This window comes from Raphanus sativus, unplaced genomic scaffold, assembly GCF_000801105.2.
Source record: "Raphanus sativus cultivar WK10039 unplaced genomic scaffold, ASM80110v3 Scaffold0039, whole genome shotgun sequence".
NCBI lineage: Eukaryota > Viridiplantae > Streptophyta > Magnoliopsida > Brassicales > Brassicaceae > Raphanus > Raphanus sativus.
This window is the reverse complement of record NW_026615363.1, coordinates 50,001-57,500: the sequence shown is the minus strand read 5'-3', so window position 1 is coordinate 57,500 and position 7,500 is coordinate 50,001.

Below are 7,500 nucleotides of genomic sequence, written 5' to 3'. Positions count from 1 at the left end.
CTGTTGGATACGATAACCAGTCTTTCTGCTGGATTGAATTCTTCCCGGATGAAGTACTGTTAGTAGTACTGAGGGTCGTGGGCTAGATATCTTCAAGTCTGGACAGTCTTTGGAATGGATTGAATCCTTCGGTATTTCCAAGGTTGTCCATGTACTGACAGTGCTGATGGTTCGAGTTTTCGTGGACTAGTAGCATGACAGGTCATTGGTGGATATCATTTTTTTTTTTATAATCTTTTTCTCGTTAAGTACGAAAGATCATACTGAATTTTGGTGCGAGAGTGATTTCACCAAGTAAAAAAACTGGAACCTCGCACAACATTTCTTAACTTAGAATTTTTTTGGGTTTTTTGTTTTGACGTTTTGGGGAGCAAATGAATGGAAAAGGGGGAGGGTCGAATCTTAGCGACAAAGGGCTGAATCTCAGTGGATCGTGCAGCAAGGCCACTCTGCCACTTTACCCGTCGCGTATTTAAGTCGTCTGCAAAGGATTCTACCCGCCGCTCGGTGGTAATTAAATTCAAGGCGGTCCGAGACGGCGCTTCCACCGAACGGACTTAGCCAACGACACGTGCCTTTGGGAAGCCGAAGCTCCTACTGAGGGTCGGCAATCGGGCGGCGGGCGCATGCGTCGCTTCTAGCCCGGTTCTGACTTAGAGGCGTTCAGTCATAATCCAGCGCACGGTAGCTTCGCGCCACTGGCTTTTCAACCAAGCGCGATGACCAATTGTGCGAATCAACGGTTCCTCTCGTACTAGGTTGAATTACTATCGCGACGCGGGCATCAGTAGGGTAAAACTAACCTGTCTCACGACGGTCTAAACCAGCTCACGTTCCCTATTGGTGGGTGACAATCCAACACTTGGTGAATTTCTCTTCCACAGGATAGGAGTGTGTAAGACCCAAACCTGGATCCCATGATCCAACCAGTCCGCGGCCTTACCTAAACATCTAAGTGTACTTCAGCCGGTTAAGGTCCAATCTTTACTTAGTCATTTTTCAATCATTTGAGGTTCATGCAATAATAAAACAATGCGGAAGCTTAAGGCAAACATCATCTTATATATATATGTCAAATGTGATCCATACATAGTATTCAATCATAAGTTGCACAATAGGCTAACATAAATCCAAGGTTTACAACATGAACTACATCACACATCCCACACGGCCAAGGTCTTCATGGCTCCTTAGCCTTACCACGGTCCCTGTCAGAACCTGAAATCAAAACCCACAACACATATGCATAAGAATCATGACCGATATCCTAGCAAATACAACCTAAGCATGGTTTGGGGACACTTAGTCCATTTCTGGCCGATTTGTGACCCATTGATTTACTCATCCAAAAACTCATTTAAACACATGATAAATCATGATAATTCATGATTAAGAGAATGGTCCAAGCGGATTTCCCAGAACCGGCCTTGATCATATTGATCTTGGCCATGAACAACCTAACCGGTTTCATGGTACCATCTCGAAATCAATCATATAAAATTATTCTATCACTTTGATAATTCATTATAAATCCCCACTAAGAGATATCAATCGCCAAATCCCAATAACTCCCACTGGAAGCATGAGATCGGTTCACACATGCTCAACCAAGGCCATGGAGAGATTACTCTGATCTAACCGAGCCTTGGTGGCGTGTTCATGAGTTTAGACTCATAAATAACTTCAGAATATGATGGAGAAGAGTATTGACAGAATAAGAACAATAGATGCAACCATCCACTCATGGATCAAACGGCCAAACCACCCGGATGGATGATTACCGGCGGTTTGCACTTGGTTTGCATCTAGTACCTTAGGCGTGTGTTCGGAAGCCCCCACACTCTTCTCTGCGGTCTTCTCCTTTCCTCTGGTATCCATTTCCGATCAAGCTTCACTTGCCCACGGCTTAGAACCCACCGGAATCCCTTTGCTTCACACGGACTGCCTTTGCGGTCACACTTCTCTTTTCTCTCTTTGATTCTGTAGAGATTTGGGCAGAGTTTCCCCTTGTCTTTCTGATGAGAAATGTCGAAGATGGGAGGTTTATTTATAGGGAAGAGGATTGGAACCGTCCGGACGTTGTGATTGGCCAAATGGCCAACGGACACCTTTTCGTCCCAAAACCGTCCCAAACCGTCCAACCGCATGCAACCGCCCCTTTCTTCATTTGTTCTCATCGATCTTAAGCTCAGCTGGTTGCCCACAAGCTCAGCTCACTTGCCCAAGCAAGTTAGACCCAACGGCCACTCCTAGCCAGCATCCGGTCCGTGACCATCATTCACGGACCGCATTAACCGGTCAAGGTTCCAACACTCCGTCCAGCTGAGTTGAGCTGAGTGACAGTTGCCTGAGCTGAGTGAGCTACTCTCCAGCTCCTGTGAGCTGCCCAAGACTGTTTGAGCTCCCTACCAGCTTCACCGAGCTGATTGAACTGCTTCCGGTCCATGTCCAGCTTCCGGATCACTCGTCCAGCTACCTTTTCCTTCTTTTCTTCTTATTCTGGTCAAGTCTCAGCTTCCTGATGCACTTAACCCCTAGATTAGACCATGATACGCTTGCCTTTAGGTCTTTTCAACCTGGCCAGCCCAACTCCCCGCACCATGGCCTGTCCGGATGCCTTAGTTAGAACTTGGGACATGACAAGTCTCCCCCACTTGGAAGGAACTCGTCCCCGAGTTCATGTTGGATGATTCTCCAACCACATACTGACTATACCACTCAGGATACTCAGCTTTCATTCTTGCTTCTGTTTCCCAAGTGATAATGTCTTTGCCATTGAATTCCCATACAATCTTTAGCATAGGAACTGTCTTCTTTCTCATTGCCTTTTCCATCCGATCAATGATTCGAACCGGCCTTGTCTCTAAGGTGAGGTTCTTACCAAGATCTTTTGGAATTTCAGGCAAGACAATGTCTTGATCCGTTAGGCACTTCCTTAGTTGAGACACATGGAATACATTGTGGTATGCATCCATTTCAGATGGCAAATCCAGTTTGTACGCCACTGCCCCAACTCTTTCAAGTATCCTGAATGGACCTAAGAACCTTGGGTCTAGTTTCCTTCTTCCAGAAACTCTTGCCCTTCCTTTGAAGGTAATCATCTTGAGATAGATTAGATCACCAACCTCAAACTCAAGATGTTTTCTTCTCTTGTCAGCATAGCTCTTTTGGCGGTCTTGAGCTTCCTTCATCTTCTCCTTGACCAATTTGATCTTTTCTGTGGTCTCTTCCACAATCTCAGGACCTATTATGCTGCGCTCCCCCACTTGGGTCCAGCATAAAGGTGTCCTGCAAGGCCGTCCATATAATGCTTCATAAGGTGACATACCTATGCTGGTGTGAAAGCTGTTGTTGTAAGCAAACTCCACCAGTGGTAAGTGCTTCTCCCATGAATCACCCCAATCCAGAACACATGCCCTTAGCATATCTTCCAATGTCTGGATGGTCCTTTCTGACTGACCATCCGTTTGAGGATGATAGGATGTGCTCATATTCACCCTTGTTCCTAAGGCCTTTTGAAAGGCTCTCCAGAAATAAGAAGTGAACCTAGGGTCTCTGTCTGAGACTATACTAGCCGGCACTCCATGCAGCCTCACAATGTGATCTATGTAGATCTTTACAATCTCATCCACTCCATCACCTTTCTTGATGGGCAAAAGTGTGCAGATTTGGTCAGGCGGTCAACAATCACCCATACTGCATCCTTTCTTGTTTCTGGTTGTGGGAAATCCAGTCACAAAGTCCATTGTGATGTGATCCCACTTCCATTCTGGTATGGGAAGGTTTTGTAGTAAACCACTTGGAACCTGATGTTCAGCCTTGACCAATTGACAAGTAGGACACTTGGCCACCCACTCAGCAATGTCAGCCTTCATCCGGATCCAATGGTAGTACCTTTTGATGTCTTTGTACATCTTGTTTAGTCCCGGGTGTACTGAGAACTTAGACTTATGAGCTTGACTCATAATCTCTTCCTTTAGTCCCCGGTCACCAGGTACACTAACCCTCCCATGTACCAAAATGGTACCATTACTTGTGACTTGATACTCAGTCTTGTCATTCTTTGCAACCTTTTGCAAGTTCTCATCCAAGCTTTGTGCTTGTTGTATTCTGGTAAGTAGATCGGCCTGGTTCACAGCCTCTAAACCCAAAGGCTCATCCTCACTTGCCATGGTGTCTAGATGTAGTGACCGGACCATCCCTTCCAGGATCTCTGCTTCTTTCTCAGCTGATACCTCAGCCCTACGCCTGCTTAAGGCATCTGCCACTAGATTGGCCTTGCCTGGATGATAGGCAATGTCCAAATCATAGTCGGCCACAAACTCCATCCACCGCCTTTGTCTCAAATTCAACTCAGGTTGAGTGAAAATGTACTTCAGGCTCTTGTGGTCTGTGAGAATCTGAACTTTGGCACCATATAAATATGATCTCCATATCTTTAAGGCAAACACCACTGCTGCCATCTCCAGGTCGTGTGTTGGGTAGTTGCCCTCATGCTTCCTGAGTTGCCTAGAGGCATATGCTATGACCTTCCCATGCTGTGTGAGTACACAGCCTAATCCAGTAATGGATGCATCCGTGTACACCACATATGGTTGGTCCTCCTCAGGTAACACCAAAACTGGTGCACTGGTCAGCATGTTCTTCAAGGCTTCAAAGCTCTTTTCACAAGCCTCTGACCAAATGAACTTGACATCTTTTCCGGTAAGTTGTGTCATCGGTTGTGCCACACTTGCAAACCCTTTGACATACTTCCTGTAGTATCCGGCCAAACCCAAGAAGCTTCTTACTTCTGTAGCATTCTTTGGCCTTGGCCACTCTTGTATACACTTGATCTTCTCCGGATCAACAGACACTCCTTCCTCAGACACCACATGTCCTAGGAAGCCAATGCTCTTCTGCCAAAAGCTACACTTGCTTAGCTTGGCAAACAATTGTTGTTCTCTCAACCTTTCCAACACCAACCTGAGATGCCTCTCATGGTCTTCCCGGGTCTTAGAGTAAACTAGTATATCATCAATGAAGATGATTACAAATTCATCTAAGTACTCCCTGAAAATTCCATTCATCATCTTCATGAAGGCTGCTGGTGCATTAGTCAATCCGAATGGCATAACCACAAACTCATAGTGGCCATACCTAGTCCGGAAAGCTGTCTTCCTTACATCTTCTGATGCAATGGGGATTTGATGATAACCAGATGCCAAATCAATCTTGGAGAACCATTTGGCTCCCTTTAGTTGATCTAGCAACTCATCAATCCGGGGCAATGGGTACTTATTCTTTATAGTCACCCTATTCAACCCCCTATAGTCTATGCACAACCTGAAGCTACCATCCTTCTTCTTGACAAAGAGGACTGGTGCACCCCAGGGTGATACACTTGGGCGTATGAACCCCTTTTCCAACAACTCTTCAAGTTGTTTCTTTAGCTCAGCCATCTCGGCTGGAGCCATGCGGTATGGGCTCTTTGACATTGGGGCCGTCCCTGGTTCCAGTTCTATTATGAATGGGTCTGACCTATCAGGGGGAATGCCCTGTAGTGACCTAAACACATCATCAAACTCACTGACCAGCGGTATCCCGTCCGGGCCACCATCCCCTACGACCTCCTTAGTGGTGATTGTGGCTATATAAGCCTCACAACCTTGTTCCAGCATCCTTGCCGCACGGACTGCTGATAACACTAAGCATCCAGAGGCCGGATTAATACCTTGGTACCTGATCGGGGGTCCACACCCACTCTCAAACTGCACCCTTCCTCGATGACAGTCTAAGGTGGCCCGATTCTTGCCAAGCCAGTCCATACCTAGGATCACCTCGTGATTCTTAAGGCGGACCACAATCAGATCCACCGGCATTGCCTTACTATGGATCATTACTGGGATGTCTTTGACTAGACCTAGTGGGTGCATCATTTGCCCACCGGCTGCACTCACCAAGCCAAGATCATCCCTAGTTCCCATTTGGAACATACCTTTTCCAATCATATCTGGACTCACAAAACTATGTGTAGCTCCAGTATCAAATAATACATGTGTTTCCACACCACCAATACATAAGGTCCCTACATAAGACCTTATCTAAGTATCTAGTCCATCCTAGATTCCATACCATGCCATTCTAATAAATTTAAAAATTTAAAAGAATGGGTTTTAGAATTATACCAGTGATCGCCTTGAAGGGTCCGGACTCATCCGCATCCCTTGAAAGCTCATAGACACGAGGTGCTGAAGTTTGGCCTTGCTTGTTGTCTGGCCGGTTGCTCTCCGTACGGCCCTTGCCTTGTCCAGTCTGCAACTGGGGACAATCCACACGGAAATGACCTTTCTTACCACATTGGTGACAAGTTCTGGCCTCACTGGTCGAGCCTTGCCCACGGTTCCTATCCGGACCAGGACAATCCCGAGCTGAGTGATCCATCTTGCCACAACGGGTACATGCTCCCATTGCCTTCCAGCACTCTCCTCCATGATGTTTGCCACACTTGGGACACTCTGGCCTACCACTTGAGGTTTTACCCCCTTCAGCCGCATCCCTCTTTCTCTTCTTGTCACCACTCTGACCGGAAGACACCACCACACTCTTGAGCTTGTGCTTGTTCTCCTCAGCCAGATTGGTTTCCAGCATTGCCATCCTTTCCACCAACTCAGAGACTGTGTTGAAGGTACGGACTGAGCAATAAGTCTTAAGCTCAGGTCTCAAGCCCCTTATGAACCTGCGGACCTGAACCTTCTCATCCTCAAGTTCCTTACCCACATACCTCCTGAGCCGGTTGAACTCTTCCTCATACTCCCTTACTGACCGCTTGCCCTGAACCAAGTCCAGGAACTTAGCTTCCAAACGGTCCCATGCTTCTGCTGGAAAGTACTTGTGGTTGAACTCAACCTCAAAGTCAGAGAACTTCACAATGGAACCATTGGTGCGCTTGTCTAAGGACAGCCACCAGTTGTGTGCATCTCCCTCCAGGAAGTGCACTGCTATGTCTCTTTGGTACTCCTCAGGGCACCTTGTAGACCTGAAGTTCCTAGCCAGTCGGTCCCTCCACTCATCTGCCTCCATGGGATCAGCACTTCCAGCAAAGTGTTTGGTTCCCAAACGGGTGATATGCTCAAGCACCTTCAGATAATCAACCTTCTTGGTTGTTCCAACTGGTGGATCTAACTCAATAACCTCAGCAAGAGGCGCCACATATCCACCAGTCACACCAACACCAGGAGCTACCATTGGCGCTTGAGTAGTTTGACCCATAGATGAATTCACAACTGGTGTGAACACTTGGGTCATAGCCAGCATCTGACTTCCCATTAACTTGATTGCATCAAGTATCTGCTTCATGGTTGGTTCAGCCATTGGTTCATCCGGTCCAATCCTCCCATCTCCTTGGATGTTTGGATTAGCCCGGTTACCAGTCTCTGAGGACTCAGCTTCACCTTCCTGATCATTCTCTTGCTGCCCACTTCCTGCTCCTAGCTGGTTTCCAGGCGCATTTAGTGGTTG